General features: G+C 40.1%; 1 pseudogene; it reads right to left on the reverse strand.

Annotated features, from left to right (window-relative positions):
- Positions 1–2,329: 2,329 nt before the first annotated feature.
- On the reverse strand, positions 2,330–19,011 carry LOC128527926 (semaphorin-7A-like; annotated as a pseudogene).
- Positions 19,012–22,170: the final 3,159 nt, after the last annotated feature.

Below are 22,170 nucleotides of genomic sequence, written 5' to 3' on the forward strand. Positions count from 1 at the left end.
CATTTACAGTAGGTAGCACCGATAAGGTATTAGGCCCAAAGACAAGACAAAGCAGAGAAAAACAAAGCAGAAAGAAAAAAGACAAAGCGCACATATTTAATATATACTGTATGTTAAAGCATACTGCAAAACGTACTGCAAAACAACTGGCGACTGGCACTAGGACCCGGAAGTAGTACAGTCGCAAAACAGGAAGTTCTTACTTTCTTGGGTCTACTTTCTGAATCGAGTGTGTGTTTATAGGACGTGGGTTAAATTTGTGCTTTTCCCTTCTTTCTAGTTTCGTGATAGACAGCTCCCTTCCACATGCGCTTCTATGCACGGTTCGACATGCAGAATCATATGACTGCGAGGAAGACCAGCCCTCCTCCGAAACGACCAGGTACTGTGTCTGATAGCTGATGTGAGGAAAACTCTATGCAGAGTCAACCCACGTAAAGCTGCTGGACCAGACAACATTCCCAGGCAGAGTGCTGAGAGAATGTGCAGAACAGCTGGCAGTTGTTCTCTCCGACATCTTCAACATCTTCTGACCACCGCCGTCGTTCCCACATGTTTCAAGTCTACCACCATCGTCCCCATGCCGAAGAAGTCCTGTCTCAAAGACTACCGCCCTGTTGCACTTACACCCATCATTATGAAGTGCTTCGAGCGGCTCGTCATGAGACACATCATGACCCTGCTGCCCCCTCACTGGACCCACTGCAGTTTGCGTACCGTCCAAACCGTTTGGCGGATGACTCCATCTCCACTACACTCCACCTGGCACTGACACACCTTGACAAAAAGGACAATTACATCAAAATGCTGTACATAGATTTCAGTTCAGCATTTAATACAATCATCCCCCAGCACCTGATCGGGAAGCTGAGCCTGATGTGCATGAACCCCTCCCTGTGTAACTGGATCCTGGACTTTCTGACCAAAAGACCGCGGATCGGGAACTATACCTCCAGCACCACCACACTAAGCACTGGAGCCCCCCAGGGTTGTGTGCTCAGTCCCCTGCTGTTCATGCTGCTGACTCATGATTGTGTAGCTCCAACTAACGGACTGGTGTAAAGACAACAACCTGTCTCTGAACATTGATAAGACAAAAGAGATAGTTGTTGACTTCAGGAGGACACGGAGCGATCACTCTCCGCTCAGATCATCAAGAACACAAAATTCCTGGGTGTCCACCTGGAGGAGAACCTCACCTGGTCCCTCAACACCAGCAACTGAACTGATAAACACACACATGCACAATTACCCTGATCTACAACCATCTCACAATTGTTCATACCCACCTACCTGCACTGCTCTTTGCAATAATTGCACGATATTTTATTTTTTTTACTTGCTATTTGCACATTACTTCAGAAATGTCAATGTTTACTGTTTCTCTTCCTACTACCTCAACTCATGACAAACACAAATAAAAACCGTCTTGTAACATGTTACATTGTCGTGTTAAGTTGTATTGTAGCTCTTTGCACATTTGCATGTGCACTTTGTTGTTTTTTATATAGAAATAGATAGTTTAGGTTAACTTGAATGTAAATCTGTCATATCTGAGCCAGTCAGCTAATTAGGTCTCTTAGTTAGCTAGTTGGTTTCCGGGTAAATTGTGTTGGTAATTTATGTTGTGTTGTTAATTTATGTTGTTGCATGTACTGTATGTAGCACCTCGGTCCTGGAGAAACAGTGTTTCGTTTCACTGTGTATTGAACTGTATATGGTTGGGATGACAATAAAAGCCGACTTGACTTGACTTGACGAGCAATCCATATTTCTCCAATCACAGACATGTGAACTACAGATCGATCCGACAGTACTGGAACAGCAACCCAGCTTCTTTTGTTTTTGCTATACAATTAAGACATTTTGGTTTAAGATCAAAGGGTGAGTATAAGATAATAGATTTCAGAGCAGACAAGGCGTATACGTATAACTCGTCTTAAAAACATCAGTGATGAAAAGATTTATGTGTCGAGGCTTCCCAGCCACTGGTTTCAATAAACTAGGCCAATAGGGTTTATTGTACTGACATCTAGTGGACAAATGTTGTGTAGCAAATGGATCATAACATCAAAAGTGGTATAATTTACAGTACATGGACATGCAGCTACAATTTATGTTGCATTCATCATTGACAGTCGTGTGTCAGTTGTGTGTGTGTGTGTGTGTGTGTGTGTATGCATGGTTATGGACATAATCATCATCTCTGAAAATTAAGTGAAGAACAGGAACAGAAAGGGAAAGTTAAGACCAAATAGGGAGATTTTCCTTTCTTACTTTATTTCATTAATGGACATAAATACAACTAACAAGCCACTATTTGGAGTAAATACTGTAAAGTCAGTATTAAAGATTCAATACACAAATCACTGATTAAAACACACAATAAATAAAATGAATTGAAGAGGGACAGATGGAAAGCCAGTTATTTTGGGTTGTTTGCAACGGGTGGGCGATGGATTTTGATACTCCTCCTAGGGAATTAATACGAATGGCATCAAACTAGACCCATATAATCTCTTATCACCATCTCAAACGTTTCGTCTATGGTGATGCCTTAAACGTATGACAGAAAGTTTCTTTCACTGAGTGACATCATCATCTGGGGCTTTTTGGAGCTCAAAAGGCACACAGGTTGTGCGTTGCCCCTGGGCGGTGTTGTCTTTTTAGATGTCTTAACATGCTCAAATAAACACTGAGGTTGTGTAGTGCGCCCGGGTGGCGATGACGCCGGTGCTGGGGCTCGCTCATCGTTGTTTGCAACTGTATTTTGGTGTTTTTTTTCCTAATTTATTTGCTTGTTTTACCATTTTATAAAAAGGAAAGGCAATAAATACCAAGAATTCAACATCACACACAGCGCTTGCAGATCTCAGAGATCAGGAACAGAACGCCTACTAAAGCTACATTAGTCACTCACGTCTCCGAGGCAGTGTTCATCTGCAGCTCGTGACGTATGATCGTTCTCTCATATCCGTTCTCTGTAGCGATGCATGTATAAACTCCCTCGTCCCTCTCGCTCATGCTGTCGATCAGTAAAAGGCAGTCCTGATCAGTTGAGACACACGGCATCGTCCTGTCCTGGTGCTCCCAAGTGTATGAGGCATGCTGGGATTCCTTGGGGCATTTGAGGTAGAATTTAGAGTCTTGAGACACGCTAATGGGAGAGTCTCTAATGTCACGGAACTCATCGGTTGTGGGGACATCTGTAAAAGACGCGCAGGGACAGTATTAAAGATCAGACGAGATTAAAACTGTGTTTAAAACGCTTTTTATGGCAAGTTAAGTTTTAATTGTTAAGTTTAATTATTTGCTTTAGATCAAAACCTTGGAGGAAACTCAGCAATCATGAGGAGAACATGCTGGAGGAGAACTCCATGCACACAGACCCGAGGCAGGATGCAACAGAGATACAGTATGTAATAAATACTCTTTTATCCATCATTTGACACAGAGCTAGGCTCCAGAAGCTGAATACCATTGTCACAGTTGTTCACTAGTTTTTCGGTTAATTAGTAAATTAGGCTTGAGATAGACACGAGCTAATTAGTGACATCACCTGTTGTATGCACAGGGAGAACTATAACACTGTACATGGCAGATGCTGTCTTAATACTTTTGGCCACCGCAGTTTATATAAAAAATAATATAAATGGTCTCAAGACCAGAAACAAACACTTCAGTGTGAACCCCGTCTGAGTTAGCAACAGTGTAACACAGAAAACATGAAGTAAGCATGCACACACAACCCCGCTCTCTCTCACAGAGACACACACACACACACACCTACCGTTTTCACATACAGAGGGGTTTCCATGGATCACATCTTGTACTAATGATCTATGAAGTAAAAGTAGACCATAATTAGACTTTAGACTGAGAAAGTTAACATGATCTCATGTGTAAAGCAGAACCCACAGGTACGGTACGGTATGTGCCCTTTTTTCATCAGTTATGAAGATGTTTTACAATTTTTCTACAATTAATATTTCTTAAATCTTATAGTTCAATGGACTTGTTTACTTTCACAAAAGCTCTGAGCAGAGTATATGATTGAGTATATATATATATATATATTTTAGAGATCTACTGTATATATTTTTAGAGAAATATATACTTTAAAATGTATATCTAATTAAGTTTCAGCATGTACCCATTGTTAGCTGAACACTTCTCCAAGTCCCAGCCGCAGTACGGGTCTCGGGCCATCACACACGAGCCGCAGTCGTTACCGTACACGCTGCACTTGTACAGGTCGATCTGGATCACCTCGCTGCTGGAGCTCACAAACAGCTTTTTCTGAAGGAAGAAACTATAAGTTACTATACACAACTAAAAAATGTATACCATAGACACAGGAAGTACAAGTCTGACAAGAGACACTGAGGTATTCTTAGTTTGACCCAGAAAAGCATAGGTAAGCATATAAGCATAGGTGAGCGCAATTACTACAGGTTTTCAAGTCTCATTACTTAGGCTTACTTATGGTGGAGTGGCCAGACGGAAGCCACTCATTAGTAAAAGACACATGGCAGCCCGTCTGGAGTTTGCCAAAAGGCTTACTGTTTTATGGTTGAGCAGCATGCTGGAGATGAGGGTCCTGGATTTAAAAGGCTCGTACTCTGCAATGATGAATGGGTCACCATCCTGATCCAAAATCTTATGGATGTTGCCATTCTCTGGAAAGAGAAAACAAACCAAGAATAACCATAACCATAAATTGTTCTTAGTCAAAGACTAAATCCAGTCAATATGTCTGCAAATTGCTCCAAACAGTGACTGATAATTGTTCCCGAATATCAAATATGAATCTCAGGAAACTCAAGGACACAAGTTAGAGTACACTGGTGCAGACCCAGCGCAGGACACAAGCACACACACTTACACAAACATATGAGTAATTTGGACACACCAATCAGCCTACATTGCATGTCTTTTGACTTTGGAAACCAGATTATCCACAGGGAGTCCACCAAGCACAAGAAGAACATGGAAACTACTGTACTGGACATAGACACAGACTATACAGTATCCCCAAACTAAAACCTCAGAGTATCACATTTCTGATAAACAGAACCCCCACTCACCTAGAGCCATGAAGAGAACATCATGATGGCTATTTCCTGACGTCCTGCTCTCCACTCTGTCCACCTGCAGGTGTGTGTAGTGATGGTGCATGAACAACAGAGGGGCCTGGGCAGGTTTAATCCACTGGCTCATCTCAGGATGCTTTTCCATAAACTTTAGTAAGCTTGGTGATAACGTTCGACTGTTTTCTACACACTGTAAAACACAGTTATAACTCATTTAAGAAAGGGGGAGAGATAAAGGTGTAGTTTATTTCTGTTTAACTGAACGGTACTGTACCTCTCCAGGACGTGGTGAAGAAAAAGTCGCAGTTTGGTCTTTGATATCATTCGTCGCAAAAACATGAATGATGTCGGACATTTTATAAACACACACGGCTCTCAGGTTGCTGTTTGAGGGACACAGAGATAGAAGGACATTTTTGGCTTCACACACGCACACACTGTGTTTCTACCTCCAGTGAATTAATACTACAGACTGGGTAAGTATTTCAGATATCAGGTTCAGATATGAGTTCAGATCTCCATTTAACAGATATGACTGTGGGAGGTGTTTAAACAGACTCTCCTGACCAGTCGCTACAGTGCATTATCTTACTAGGCATTTTTGAAGAGGCCGTAAATGATGGTGCTTTCCCATTTTGCAGCTTCCAGCACAGCAACGTCCAGGAGCTCCGTATACGCGAGACCCTTCTCCTCATCTCCGCAAAACAGGCGTGCGGTCAGCATGGACGTCCAGCGGTACTGCAGCACTGATTTACTGCCACCTCGATCCGCCTAAGAGCAAAAGGATGTAACTGGAGTTTGGTCATGAATCTACACTGCATTATTACAGGCAATTAAATATCAGAACTTTAGGATTTACAGTATACATATTTAATTTTTTATGGACTTTATAAACCTGTACACAAGTTCCTGTGTTTCATTCAACTTTCAAAGCTGCTGCCTACAAATATCAACACCATTTGGCCAGAGCATTCAATAGTGCTGGGGAACTTCCAGCATCATTCTACAGCTTCTTTATTTGCTAGTTGCTATTGTTTGTCTCCTATATTGTCCTCTGTCAAGGGATGGGACACATTGAGCAGCAGGTGAACAGTCAGTTCTTGAGGCTGATATGTTCAAGGCAGGAAACTTTTTGAGTGGCCAAGACATTTGGGTCAGAGGAGCTTCAAAACAGCAGGTCTCCTAGGGTGTTCCTGGTATGCAGTGGTTAGTACCTAAGTGGCTTAAACTTATGTCAAACTCCATGTTACGTCATACGACCTATCTTCTAGGCCACGCTGTTCCACAGATTCCAAATGTGTTGTCAGAACACACATGCATCACAGTTTGTTGTGTATGGAGCTACGTTGCTGCTGACCTGTCCGAATGCCTCAGCTAACCATTGTCCACCACAAAAAGCTCCAGCAATGGGCACATAAACATCAGAACTTGACCACAGAGCAATGAAAAGAGGTGGCCTGGTCTGATGAATCACGTTTTCTGTTACATCATGAGGATGGCCAGATGTTTGTGTGTGTCGCTTATCTGGGGAAGAGATTGCATCAAGATGCAAGATGGGAAAAAGGTGAGCTGTCACAAGCAATTTGATGATCTGGGCAATGCTCTGTTGGGAAACCTTGTGTCACATGGATGTGACTTTAACAGGGACCACCTACCTGAACAATGTTTCAGACCAAGAACACTAACTTTGTATACGCGATCATGTCAATGGTATCCCCTTATTCCAGGGGTCCCTGGCCCTGCCACTCCGCAAACAATGTTCAGGATCAGCTGCAAACATCTTGGTGCCAGATATCACACCATAACTTTATAGGTCTTGTGTGGTTCATGCCTTTACGGGTTAAAGATGTTTAACCCATAAGTGGGATCTACTGTACTGTACACAATCAGGCAGGTGGTTTTAATGTTATACAGTAGATTGATGTAAGCTTCATGTCTATAACAAGTCCATCTTATAACACCAGCTTTGTTATTTATGGTAGTCTGTATTGGTATGCAGAAATGTTTTAGCCTCGTTGTTGCCCTTTATAAAAGCAGAATGTAAAAAAAAATAAAATAAATAAAATTCTGGAAATATTTTTCCAGCAAAACACATCATGTTATACTGCTTACTGTGCAGATCTGAGAAACTCTGGATATCCAGATGGGCATGTCCGGGCCCTGGTTCTGGTTCTGCTCTGTGTACAAGGAGTACACTTTTCCATCCAGTGGCCCACTGCCTTGATTTCCAAGAATAGTTACATACCTCTGCTCTGAAACAAAACAAAAGAAAACTAATTTCCTTACAGGATTATATTGTCACAAAACTTAAGGATTGCATCCCTTGATTCATTCCTTGCATAAGGTTTCATATGTATACTATTGTTTAATCATTGTAAGTAATCCATTTTGGTTTCCATGTGATTTCTGTGGGTGTTCACTCATAAAAGGTATTTGTCCTTGACGGTGTCATTCGATCTTGGCAGTTTGTTATTTATTTTAGTCTTGGGTAGTTTTTTTTTTGTACTTGTGTGCTTTTTTATTTCCTGCTTACTTTTGGATTGCTCACACCTTGCAAAAGGCCCAACAGGCAAAGAGCACAAGGCCTTCGACACAGAACAAGCAATCATGGAATGCACCAAACAAACAAGTCCATAGGACCCTAGAGGTCTTGAAACATGCCTAGAGGGGCCAGAGCTGCCCGGGGACACAAGGGGAACCTACACAATATTTGGCTTAATGTTGATTCTACTTATTGCATCTTGTCATTAAAATTGTGTAAATTTTGAGCTGTGTTTTCCCTGACTGTTACTCTGGGTTTGACTGCTCTTTAAACCCTCTTAACCTCTGCACATGGATCCTCGATTTGGTCTGGTTCTTTACAAATCTGTACTAATGTGTACTGGATATCAGCTGTATGCAGCAATGTCAGTCTCACCGGTTATTCTTCGCGAGGGCAAGGTGAATCGACTCATGTCCCATCTGTAGAGGCCGAAGTGATCATTCCTTTTAGAGACTGTGTAATATAGAGAATCACCTAGAATACACAAAACAAAGAGGCCACATGGTGCAATAATTAACATTAACACCGATATTAACAAAATTACTCATATTATTTTACTTTTAATTGTTTCTGCCTTGTTCTTTTTTGAAAAGACAAATAGAAACTAGCCAAGTAGAAACTCTGAAACTAGCTTAGTTTGGGAAGTATGAAAGAAAATGAAAAATTAATGCTTGTTCGCTTTTGTTAGTGTTCTGTCTTCTAATGTTTAAGCAGGGAATCTGAGCTCACTCCTCAAACAGAATCTATTTACATGAACATAGGATCAGATCAGTGGACTATGATACCAAAGTCTGAGGATAAAGTATTCATACTGCTTGAAATTTTCCACATTTTGTCATGTTACAGCCATGAACTGTGTTTAATTCATAGTGGCACCTAACTGTGAACTGGAAGAAAAAATATAAATGGTTTTTAAAAAATTTCATAAATAAATATCTGAAAAGTCTGGCTGCATTTGTATTCATCCCCCGAGTCTTTGTGGAAACACCTTTCGCTGCATTTACAGCTGCAAGTCTTTTGGATTATGTCTCTATCAGCTTTGCACATCTAGAGAGTGAACTTTTTGCCCATTCCTCTCTGCAAAATAGCAGGTTTATGTCTGGACTTAGACTAGGCCATTTTAACACATATGTTAACCTTATCTAAACCATTCCATTGTAGCTCTGGCTGTATTTTTAGAATTGCTGTGCTGCTGGAAGGTGAACCTCCACCCCAGTCTTTTGCAGACTCTAACAGTTTTTCTTCTAAGAATTCCCTAAATTCGGCTCTATCCATCTTTCCATCAACTTTGACCTGCTGTCCCTAGGGTAAAGTTAAAAAAGTAGAAAAGCATCCCCACAACATGATGCTGCCACCACCATGCAGTGTTAGTTTGCCGCCACACATAGCTTTTGATTTAAGCCAAAAAGTTCGATTTTGGTCACATTTGACCGAAGCAACTTCTACCACATGTTTGCTGTGTCCCCCACATGGCTTGTAGCAAACTGCAAAGAGGACTTCTTATGGCTTTTTTCAATTATGGCTTCCTTCTTTTGCCACTCTTCCATAAAGGCCAGATTTGTGGAGTACATGACTTTACAGCGCTATACAGTGTTATCGCTGACCAGAGGAGCAAATTCAGCCAGAGACTAATTACCATCACGTGTTCCACAGAGCGCCACAGGAGATCTTTTCTCTGTAACTCATACACTACTGTATGTGGATAATCACTGACAGTAACAGTAACACAATAGGACAATATTACTAACCTGTATAAATATTATAATAATTGCAATATTACATCTCAATAAAATATGTAATACAATATTACTTATAATAATTGCAATATTACATACATATATGAGATTACTGTGCAATATTTACAAATGCTCTTGGGTCATATTTAGTGTGCAATAATGTCATAATATCATATTTAGTGTATTCAATTAAGGTATTCAAAAGTTAAGTGTGCAATATGGTACTTACTGTTTAAAGACTCTTTTTATTTAATTTATATATATATATATATATATATATATATATATATATATATATATATTAGTTTTATATAATATATATATATTAGTTTTTATTACTTTTCCATTTTACTGGATAACAACTGTGAGCAACTGTAACTGTAACCAAGAATAAGAGATTTCCCTTTGGAATTAATAATGTTTTTTAAATCTTGAATTTGAATAGTCCAAACAACAAATGTGGACAGATTCTTATACCTAAGCTCACTGTGTAGGTCGCTTCTCTGATTAATGCTCTCATTGCTCGGCCTGTCAGTTTAGGTGGATGGCCATATCTTGGCAGGCTGGCAGTTGAGCCGTACTCTTTCCATTTTCAAATAATGGATTGAACAATGCTCAGTTACATGTTTAAAGCTTGAGAAACTTTTATCATAACCTAACCCTGCTTTAAACTTCTCCACCACTTTATATTTGACCTGTCTGGTGGGTCTTTTGGGCTTCTTAATGTTGTTTGTTCACTAATGTACTATAACAAACCTCTGAGGGCTTCACAGAACTGCTGTATTTATACCGAGATTAAATTACACACAGGAGGACTCTATTTGCTAATTAGGTGACTGCAGTGAATGCAGATAGTCGAGACCATGTATTCAGAGAGGGTGGTTTTGTTTGTATGTTTACACCTGCCACAAAACGTGAAATGTCCTTCTCTTAGTATCGGTCACCAGAAACGCTGATGAATGGCAAACAGAGTTTGTGCGGTCCCAGGGTGACAGCACAGTCTGGAGTAATGGCCCCTTTCCAAAACCTGAGGTCGTAAGGCGAAGGGAACAAAAATGCATTAGGTCGAGGCTATTTGGCCTGGTCTCTATGACCAGCTCAGCTGTCGGGATCAAGCGGTGGGAAGGGAGGATAGTCTCACACGGTGTAAAGTCCTGGTTGGAAAAATACTGTCAGGAGAGAGCTTCAAGTTTGAAGTTTTTGACCCTGCTCATAGAAACTCAAGGTTCTTGATGTTGGTCCAGACCAGGAATGGTATCTCAGACCTTTCCAGTCAGTGCCTCCACTCCTCCAGGGCCAGTGTGATGGCTAGGAGTTCTCAATCACAATGCTATAGTTTTTTTTTTCTGCTGGGGTTAGACAGTGTAACAAGTAGGAGCAGAATAGCAACTTGTTGTCAAGCAATGATCTCTGGGAGAAAATGTCTCCGACCCCAGTATTTGAGGTTTCGACTCACACAACATATTGATGGGACGGATCCGGGATGCTGAGGATAGGGGCTGACTTAAAACTGTGAAAGCTCTCTCAGCTTCCTTGTCCCAATAAAACCACATCTTGGGGGAAGTCAGAGCTGTTAAAGGGGCAATGATAAAGCTGTAGTCCCTAACAAAGTGGCGGTAGAAGATGATGAAGCCCAGAAACCTCTAAGGTTCCTGTCATGTGGTTAGGGTAGGCTAACTGGCAACTGCCTGGAACTTGGATGCTCCATCTCAATCTGTGAAGGAGGGATCACGAACATCAGAAACAGGGTTTAGCTTTCAGCAAGTTTCACTGCGGGATTCAGTGTAAAACTTGCACTCTGCTTTGACAAATAAGTTATTTTACAGAAGTCTTTGCAGAACTTGCTGAACGTGAAGTCGATGCTCCTCCAGGCTATGAAATTTTTTTTTAATGACATCCAGCGAGAGAAACACGAAAGAGTTCAAAAAGTGTCTAAGCAAAAAGTGTCTACATAGTCAAGCCAAACAGGACCTCAAGATACTAATAGTGCAGTGTTAGTATATTGAAAATGTTTTTCCATCTATTGCCTTCTCTCATCTGTCACACGAAGCAGCGTCTGTGACACAGTGCAGCGGGAAACTTAACCCAATCAGGCAAAGAAGCCGCTGCACCACCAAGCGACCAAGCTCTTCAAGATCTCTCTTAAGTCTTGCAGCGAAGAAACCCTAAGAAGTTCCAGGGCGCCGCCATCACCGCCAACCAACCAGCAACGCTGTAATTCCCATCCACCTAAAGGTGAACCACCAAGGAGACCACAATGTAACGCAAGTAAATAAACAATGTTTTATATCTTGCTGAAAACTGGTGCACAATTGAAAACCAAACACTAAGATTAAACCTAGGACTCTGGCTCTTGTGACTTACTCAGATCCTGTAAACAGTACTAGAAATTTGGGGACTTCCTCAAAAGTCAATTAACTTTCACCCAGTGCAATAGAAGCACGCTTTTTTCCAACAAGCAGCATTGCTTCTCCTCAGATGGGATGTGGGCTCTGTCTAGCTGCATTGGTTCCTCCTTCTCACTTTATTGTGGTGGAGGAGACACACAGGTTCTCATGATTGGCGACAGCCTGGTAGGTTTCTTGAGACAAATGTATAAGTCCACCCAACCTGCCAGGTCCAGGAGTTGCACAAGGCTTTATAGTTCTATCTGCTCAAAAGCGTCAGCGTCCAGAACTGTAGGACTCTATGATTGACAGAGCTTAAGCAGTTTTCTCCCTACCTCTCTGCCGTGACAAGAGCAATCGAACCCTCTCCTCATTTCCCTGGAAGAGCCATTAGACCTGATGCTGCAGGGGTCCTAAGCCTCCCAGAGCATGGCGGCTCCACTTCCGAGCCCTTCCGTTACAGAGCCAAATTGTGAGAGAGAACCATAGTCAAGAAAGTGGGAGTGTTAGATCATCTGTGTCATGAAATCCGAAAGGGTAGCGACGAATCCAAAACGAGGGGCAAAAGCAAACTTGGTAACGTGAAATCTGTGAAAAATTGGGCAAGACAGCATGCAATAATCCAGCAGTAAAAATGTGTTCAAAGCTTTTTTAAATGCCTGAAGTAATCAGCTGTGAGTCTCACAGTGCGGAGGGGCAGTCCGGAGGGCATGGAAAAAAAGGAGCATGACAGCGTGGGAACAGAAATGTCAAAAAGCTCGAGTCATGACACTCTTATTATCTTCCTTCCACTTTTCCACAAAATTATGTGCCACTTGGTGGTCTATCACATAGAATCCCAATAAAACACACTTTTAGTGGTTGTAACATGACAAAATGTGGAAAAGTTCTAGGGGTATGAATACTTTTGCAAGAACTGTACATGCATGGATATAGGTTAGAGTGATACTTTGTCTCCCAGGAATAAATGAACCAAGAACAAGCAGCTTGACCTGTGAATAACTGCGGGTTTGATGGATTTCTTACCAATGTGCAAGGACGGCTCCGTGATTTGTGTTGGATTTTTCAGTTCGAAACATCCCACGGCATTGTGCTCGGAGTCCTAGCATGGCAAAAGATATAATTTAGCGCTTGCTTTCATGTTTAAAAGTCTCGCTAGGTCCAAGAAACGGCACACTAGTGCATTATCATATACACACTGCGTACATTACTAGTATTTGAAGAACAAGCATACCACATCACAGCACTTTGTGTTTTCTCTTTTAGTTCCACACATGAACAGTGGATTTCCATTCCTCCCCTCTTTCAGCAGAGAGATTTTGTGTTCACAATGCTTAAAAATCGATAAAAAAGATATGAACAACTAACAAAAATGCATGTTTAATCTCTTTTATGTTTCTAACACACCACAATCCTGAAAACTAAAAAAAAAAACGGTTGTTATTCATTGTCATGGAGGAGAACAGGAACAAGAACAAAACTATTCTTTCAGCACTTTACACATTTTACTGCATTATTTAAAATACCTATACTGTAAACATTGCATTAAACATAAGCAAAAAACATCATACAGTGTGTGTGTGTGTGTGTGTGTGTGTGTGTGTGTGTGTAAATGTGAAACTTACAGTGGAGATGCTCTGGAATTCATGTTCGAATATTGGCACGTCAACCTGTGCAGAAGCAAAGCACTTTATTTAATATTCTTATTAGATCATTTTAAATTTAATTTTAGTTACATGTCTTGAGAGTCTAGTGGTTTAATATAGTTCCAATCTTTTTTTTTTCTCATAGTGCTGCTGGTTGTTGTGTTGATTACTGTATTAATGTCTCCTTAAGGCACTTGTTTGAACTCTCTAGTCCTTGTAACTTCAAACGAGTTTCTGGACTGGTCAGGTGTTTGAAGTGCTTATAAGGAAATCCGCCCTAGGGCATTGTTGGTTCAGGTGACTGAGGCTCTGTGTTGCTGAACAAAGAGTTGTGGGTTTGAGCGCCACCACTGCCGGGTCACCACTTTAATGTCTTTGGGAAAAAACCCACATACAACCCAGCCAGCACATGCAGTGCTGGTGTTATGGCAAAATGTGCTGCATTTGCAAAAAAAAAAAAATGCTTCCGTAGCATGAACAGATAGCAGCGTCCATCATTTTACCCTACACTATCGGGGGAAGCATTTTCTGAAAGAGTTATTTTTCTTCAGTGTGAACAGGGGACAGAAAACATAAATGAGTAACTGTGGAACAGGTGTACCTTTGTGAGCAGAAGGAAAATAATTGGGGGGTGACGACACTATGTGATATTCCGTTGCAGTTGTTCAGTGTGTCAGAGGAAGGGAGAAGACGTGCAATTAAAAAAGAAGAAAAGTGCTTGAAGGATGTTTTTATTTGTTAATGTTTGTTAATGTTTTTTTTTTTACTTTATTAGTTAACCGGTTAATGTTGTGAGATTTAGAGGCCACTCTAGGTGCTATCATGCGAGAAATTCCTCTTACCACTCGACTACTGCTGGACGAGAGTGTCTGTTCTTCATCGCCTAAACATTTAAAATCAGGGAAAATACAAGTAGTTGACAATAAGGGGCAGTTCTCTACCCAGGACCAAACAGACAACATGGCCATGAGTAATGATTCTACCTAAGACATTTTACCTGTTGTAAATGTTTGAAATAGAAACAGTGCTGTAAAAAAAGTATTTCCCCTATTTATTTATTTATTTATACATATTTGTCACTCTTAATTTTTAGTTATATTTCACTATTAAACAAAGATAATCCAAGTAAATACAAAATGCATTTTGTACTGGTTGTACTGGTTAATTGTCTCCAACACACAAGGAATTGATGATTGTGGCTGCCTGAAGTAAAGAGGAACATAATGATAAGCTGTGTTCCACCCCACCTGCCTTCACCCCCTGGATGCCATTATGCATGTGAATACCTTCTGCCAAGGGTTCGATAAGGAAGGCAAACAGGAGTGGGGACATTCAATTTGTCCGACCCTGAAAAACAAAAACCGCTTTTTCTGCATCCAGAGATATTAAAGCAACTGATCACCACCTGAAGTCAACTAATATATCATATATAGTCAAGAGACGACGCACGCTGTCTGAACCATAGTGAGATTTAACAAATCCAGTTTGGTCAGGATTGATGATCTTAGGAAGAATTCTCTTCAGACGACCAGCTAAGGCTTTAGCCACAATTAAGTAAACTTCCCCTAACTCTACTTCCCCTTTTCCATCACATGCGATGGGGTTTTTGTTTTTTCCCTTACTTGATGAAAAATGTCAGTTAATTTGTGACTCAAACTAAAGTGCACTTGGGTTATGCAGCAGAACAATGATCCGAAACACACCAGTACAAATAATAATAATAATAATAATAATAATAATAATAATAATTAAAATAATTAAAATTTTGGAGTGGCCTAGTCAAAGTCTGGACTTAAATCCAATCGAGATTAAACAGGTTAAGGGGCAGTTACTTTTTCACATATGGTTAGGCAAGTTTGAACTCAAATAAAATCATCATTTAAAAACTGCATTCTTACTTGGGTTCACTTTGGGGATCCTTTTTTTTTTTACAGCACTGTATGTGAGACCTGTAATTGTGTAATTGAGGACACCCTTCTGCATACTTTTATTGACACTGGGGCAGATGTTTCGGTTGTCAATAAAGATTTAAGGATGTCTAATGCAACTCTTCACAAGTAACTAATTATGAAACATTTTATTCCTCTCACTAGTTGTCATGTGACAATGACAAATGAGGCCTTTACAGGAGTCACGTAACTGATTTGTTTGCCGTTTCAAATTGTTTAAATAAAGGCTCATTCACGTGTGTGTCTCACTACTAAAATCGGCACAAAATCTGCACCCTGAGTAAGCGGGCCACTTAAAAAAACTTGTAAATTGAGAAAGACTTCCCCCATTTGAATATCATTTTTAATTCATTTATCCAAATAAAGTAAATTGATAGAATTTAGTTTTTTTTTTCTCAAATCTTAGAGGGTGGATGTGTATTTTGTACACATCCACTCTCTAATATATACTGTGTTATTAAATGAACGATATATATATATATATATATATATATCACTTACACACAGTACACTATATATACAGTATATATATATATAGTGTATGTATATGTATAAATAACTGATGGTTGTCAATAATGAACGCTATATTACTTGCAGCTACATGTCCATAATTCTGTAGTTGTGCTGCTTGCAATATTCACATCTGTTTGTTAGACAACATTTGTCCACTAGATGGCAGTACAAATAGCTCTTAAATGAAGCTTCATGAAATTAACCTTCTGGTGAATCTTTTGGCTGGAAAGCTTCGACACATAAATGAGGCTTCATCTCACCATTACTACCTCTCAGTGGAGTTACAGGGGACGCATTGGATTCTGTTGGCTGCATTTCACTTAATTTAGGTATTGCTCACAAGTTAATGATAATGGTTTGGAGTAGTGAGTCACTGCTCCAAACCCCTTGGGATCCCTGGGTTGGGATTTCATGATTAGAAATTGTATCATTATAAAACCCCAAAAAGTGCCCAAACCTCAGCCACTGGATGCAGTGCTGGTCCCAAGCCTGGAAAAATGGGAGGGTTGAGTCAGGAAGGACATACGGTTAAAACCTCTACCAGGCTTATACTGTACGTGCGGACCGGATAGTCCACTGTGGCGATCCCTTTCCAGGAGCAGCTGAATGACCAACAACAACAACAGTTCAGTATCATTATAAATACCCAGAACTCTCATTGTGCAGGACAAAAAAGATAACTGGTGAAACTGGTTACACCACTTTCAGAACGGGTCCAGGTGCGTTTAAACCACTTTACACTGCTCAGTCTGCTGCTGGTTTTGCATGGATAGTAGTGACATCTGAACACGATGACTTAACCTGTATGGAACAGGACTTTGATAATCATTTAAAAATCCCAGACATTCCCATTAAACTGAGATTTAGATTTATATGCAGGCTTGAAACTGCAGTCAGGTAAATAGGACACATTGTGTCATGTGATGGACTGGCACTGGACCCACCGTTAACAGAAAACAAATTAATAAAAAAATTAGAGCGAGAGTGTGTTGGACGTCCTGAATGAATGGGTCGCGGGAGGCCTGAAGCCTACTTAGGAACTTAGGAAATAAGGCGGGTACACTCTGGACAGGGTGCCAATCCTTGCTGGGCACACACACATACACTCACACACTCATTCACACACTCCGGCAATTCAGTGAGCCTAATCTGCATGTCTTTAGATTGGAGTACCTGACGGAAACCCACCAAGCATAGGGAGAACATGCAAACTTTATGCACAGAGGCGAGAATTAAACCTGGACGAGAATCGAACCCGGGGAGACCACGATAGTATATGTTAAATGATAGTAAAGGATATATGAGATTCTGGGAAAAGAGTTTACCTCCTTCAGTATTGGATGGTCTCCTGGAGTTAACATGTACAGTCCATTTGGACCTCCTACATAGATGTTTTCCTTGTAGGGATCATGGACCAGCTTCAGGTGGTTACCCGACTTGTGTTCATTTGATGTGCTAAAACTGAGAAACGCTCCATCTAAAAGTGAAAGAGAGAGTGAATCAGAATTGTTTTCATTGCTGCTTGTGGTTTGATCCTATGTTTTTGGAACAAAGGACTGAGTGATGGTCAACTCAAAGGGAAATTCATGTCACAATAAAATTATTCCAGTAAAAAAAAATGAAACCAGATGCATTCATTAGCGAAAACCGATTCACCTCCGTTCATTCGTTCATATGGCAAGAACTGACAAAAGATGGCATCTGCAAAAGCGTTGTGTTTTTGTGAGCTTGTCTTGAATTGTAAGAGTAGTGGCAATACAACCCTTAATAACACTGTTGCTTGACAGTAAGTAATGTTATAAGTCTTCGCAACCAATGTTTCAAATTTAGTTTTGAGTTTGCATGGGTAAATCAAAGAGAAAAAAGATATTGAACAGAAAAATGGAAAGGCTAATAAATTCCTTGTAAAGGACTACACAGCCTAAAGGAGAGGGAGGGAGAGGATGTGAGATAGCGAGAGAGAGAGAGAGAGAGAAAGGGGTGTGTGTTGGACGTCCTGGCATATGTGGCACCTTTAACCCATGATAATTTGCATACTGGAGTTGACATTGCACATTGTCTTGGCCTTAAAGAAACAGGAATGAATAAAGCCATCATCATCCACTTTGTAGTGTGATGCATCCCAAATGCGGGTTTTCCTGGTTCGCTTCCAAAAAATGCAAATTCTTACTTCAAAATAACCTGTACAATACAGAGCCTCTTTCTCCAAAGGACAGAGTCATCAGAAACAAATCAGTGTCATCTGTGGCCCTTGGTTAAGAAAGCATGAGATGAGGGGCTTCATTTAGGAGCTCCTTTTCCTTTATTGATGAGGGAAAAAATCTATTAATTAGGCAGTCAGGTTTTTATTTTACGTCAAATGAAAACCTGACTGCCTATAGTAACCAGTTGTTAACAGTCTCCACTTAATTTTTTTTTGCCCAGCGCAAGGAACACTGTACCTACCTTTGAAAGAGAAATGATGGCCCTACTGGCTGATACCTTATTTTTAAAACATGAAACCCAGTTGACCCATGCTCTGAATTTAGTAAAGCTTTTCTCTAGTGCATCTGGTCTAAATTTAATTATTGCCACTCCAAAGCTGTATGGAATCTCATTTTAAGAATATTACAGTCAAATACAAAGTTCCATATTTAGGTTTTTGGGTTATTAATGCCGAAGGAAATTGTTTCTTCAGTGGCTGCGTATTTAAACGATACAAATACAATAGGATAGAAAAAAGCACAATGTATCAGGGCATAATAAATTTCTATTGATTATTCTGTCATGACAGCTTCTAAATTAAGGGGGAAGAGTCATAGAGTTTAATGGCCACTGGTATAAATGACGTCCTGTCTCCTGTGGCGTTAACTTTTAGACTTTGGTAGTTGGAGACTCTGGACCAAATTGCGCAATCACACGGGAATATAAACATTTAACAAAAACCTATATATATAGCTTTGGAAAAAAATAAAAGACCACTGCTGCAATGTAGTAGTAACCGCACAAATGGAGTTATACAGTATATACATATATAAATATCTTACTTTCTCTCTTCACTCTGATCCTCGCCTTTAACCCATGAGTCCCGAGTGTGAAGCTGGAACATGTGGTCCAGATTAAAGCTAAAAGCAGCGTGTGATCTCCTCTGAGAGCCATCATCAGACTAAACGGTCACAGCGCGCGACTGCTGTTCTATACTCCTGTACACACTGCACGCGCGGGAGGGGAACTGAGGAGTCGAGTCATTGAGCCGACTCATTTAAATGGAATGGAACGGGAATGGAAGAGACTGAGAATTTCACGCGCCTTGAAAACGAAAACGAAACGCATTACATGCGTTGTAATGTCGATTCATTAAGCCGACTCTTTTAAACTGAAGCTTTGTGAGTCGACTTAAAAACTGCGAAACTGTAGTTATACATACAACATGCACGACGGTATGTGCACGAGCGCAGTCAGAACCTGTCAGTCACGGCTTCATTTGGACACGCCTCATATCATACATGAGTATGTAGTACACTTTTAGCAATGTAATCAAGAGGAAAATGGATGGTCATAAACCATCAAGCAAAGTTCAAGCATAATTCCGTGCGCACGCTTCTTTCGCAGTCTGTTCCCACACGCTTGTACATAGACTCGTTTTAGAAGAACAGGAAGCTCGTGTTAATGAAACTTATTATATATTGTTTTATTGTGGATTATTAAGTGTAATAAATCAAACTGTCTTCACTGCATGCTTACACTGATTCTCTAGATATCAATTGTAGCAGCTTAGAAGTAAAATACTACGATTTAATAAGAATAATTTGCATAAAAATCTTGTGATAATTTGTGATAATCAGCACATTACTCTTATGAGTAATTAGTACTCTTACCTGCCAGCCAGGTCAGGTCACAAAGTTGGGGGAAGTGAGCAAACTAAATATGTAGGAAAGTGCTGATAAAAAATTGGCTCGTTAGTGAACAAATATCATGTGCTAGAATAATAAACAACTGTTCGAGTCAAACCAGGACTTTCGTATACAGGAGATTTTAAGGACAGTACGGTGATAAGACTCTCTGCCACAGTAAAACATTTGAATGGTGCGAACGTTTTAAATAAAGTTGTACGTCGATTTTTGATGCTTCCGGCCGAGGTGGCTCGGAGCCCGGAAACATTCAGCGAGTAGAACGCCTAGTATGTGAGAAAACTAGTCACCAACCTACAGAAGAGACCCATCTGTCTGTGGGAGCTGTACACACGATCATTCACCAACACCACTTTGCATATTACAGGAACTCGCCTGGGAGTTATTACCACATCACCCCCCAGTCCTGACTTCGCTCCAAACCATTTCCACATGTTTGGGCCATTAAAGGAGTGCCTGGGAGGCCAGGCATGAAGCAGGCAGTCTGATCATGGCTCCGGTGTACTGAGAACTTTTTACCTTGCACTATTGACAACACTGGGATAACGTGGGGTTTGACGTGAACAACCCTAACAAATATAGTTTGACTGAACGCAAAAACATACTGTACATTGCCAGGATTTTAAAACACATAAATAAAAACACCTTGAGCTAAATTTACACAGATATCACCCTTGAGATATTACCCCATATTTGCTTATATTGCAATTTCTACAACTTAATGATAAATAATTCTTAGTAAATATTTAATAATGAGTAATTATGGCAGCACCTGTTAAACATTGCAGTGTGCTACCTGTTTGAGCACACGGCTGGTGAATTCTGACTGTGTTTAATATATGTGTGTGTGTGTGTGTGTGTGTATTCCAGGTGATTCTCTTTATTACACAGTCTCTACCGAGAACCACGGTCAGCCAGGCCTCTACAGATCTTTCAAGGGGAAATTCACCTGGCCACCGCCGAGAACAAACGGTGAGACAGACACAATGCATGCAGTAAACTATTCTTACTAGACATTTGTAAAGAACCAGACCCAGGAGAGGAGTTCGGATCCATGTGCAGAGTTTATTGAATCACAGTGTGAATACTTTAGTGGTTAAGTATGCAGTGATATTGGCATCAATTAAAACACAAAGGATATCCAAATATAAATCGAACATGGTAGCAAAATCAGAAATGCACAGAAAGAATAATCAGGGGGGAAAACAGCTCAAACGGATTTATGGTAAGACTTCTTAATTAGTAACAGGAAACTCTGCCCTTATATGGTGATCAAAGAAGGAAGCAGACCATAAACAGGAACTGAACAGCTGGAAAAAACTCAGGAAACACTGACCATTATTGCGTTTGCTGTGTGTTTTTTAAAAATCACCTTATCCTTTATTCTTTTAATTTTACAGTAAATCTATGCATTTTGCAAATTGGTCATCTTTGCCTTTCGGCAAAATGTTGCCCTGTGGGTCACACAGCCAAAAAAAATAGCACAGATACACACAAACACGTTTTTATAGTGGTTTAAGCTAGCTTAAAATATGACTTAAAATTCCTCTAAGGTTAGTTCATGTTAGCCAACTATAACGAGTCATACACCATCATACAGTACACTACTGTATGTAATGTAACCATAATTGCAAGATTTCTTACTAAATTCTACAATAAACATGATTTCTCTTCACCAAAGTCAACACTGCTAGCTCCTGTCAGGCTACCACTTGATAGCCACCTGTAGATAGTGCATAGCAATGACACTTTTTATGAATGAGTAGGAATGTGTTGATTGAGTATAGCCCATGTTAGCTAGCCAGTTACTGTTAGCTAACTAGCTAGATGATAACCCACTGTAGCGAGATGTACAGGATGTGAGTTTTAGCACATATTAGTGTTAGTATACGCCAACGATGGGAAAAGAGTTTATAGAAATAGTTAAAATGTTAAAACTAAAAATAATCTGATCAGCTTTAATGTACAGTAATTAGTGATATTATTATTATTTTTGTCTGTCTGTCTGTCTTTCTGTACGGCAGAACTCTCTAACTTATTAATACAAAGAAATCACATTCTGTAAGGTTGAGTATCTCACACCTTGTTTTTACCAAGTTGCACTTCTTTCGTCAAATACACCCCCTGTTCGGTAATCGAGTGAATCACACTTTTCGAATTTACAGAGTGAATCGAAAAAGTCTTAAAATGCCTCAGCTCTGTTCTTTCAACTGTCAAAATATTTGGTTTAGCTTTTGTAATTTTCTTTTCTAATCACTGAGCAAGTAGTTTATTTTAAAGTAGATTATTAAATCTGGCACATAATATTTTTATTCCACTTACAGTATGGTGCAGGGTAAAATTTAGGCAGATATCTGAGAAAGTTCTGAGAAAGTCTCAATAAATTCTGTCCATGGTCAAAACAGATTATGTCA

Source organism: Clarias gariepinus, chromosome 7 (assembly GCF_024256425.1).
Source record: "Clarias gariepinus isolate MV-2021 ecotype Netherlands chromosome 7, CGAR_prim_01v2, whole genome shotgun sequence".
In the NCBI taxonomy this organism is placed as follows: Eukaryota; Metazoa; Chordata; class Actinopteri; order Siluriformes; family Clariidae; genus Clarias; species Clarias gariepinus.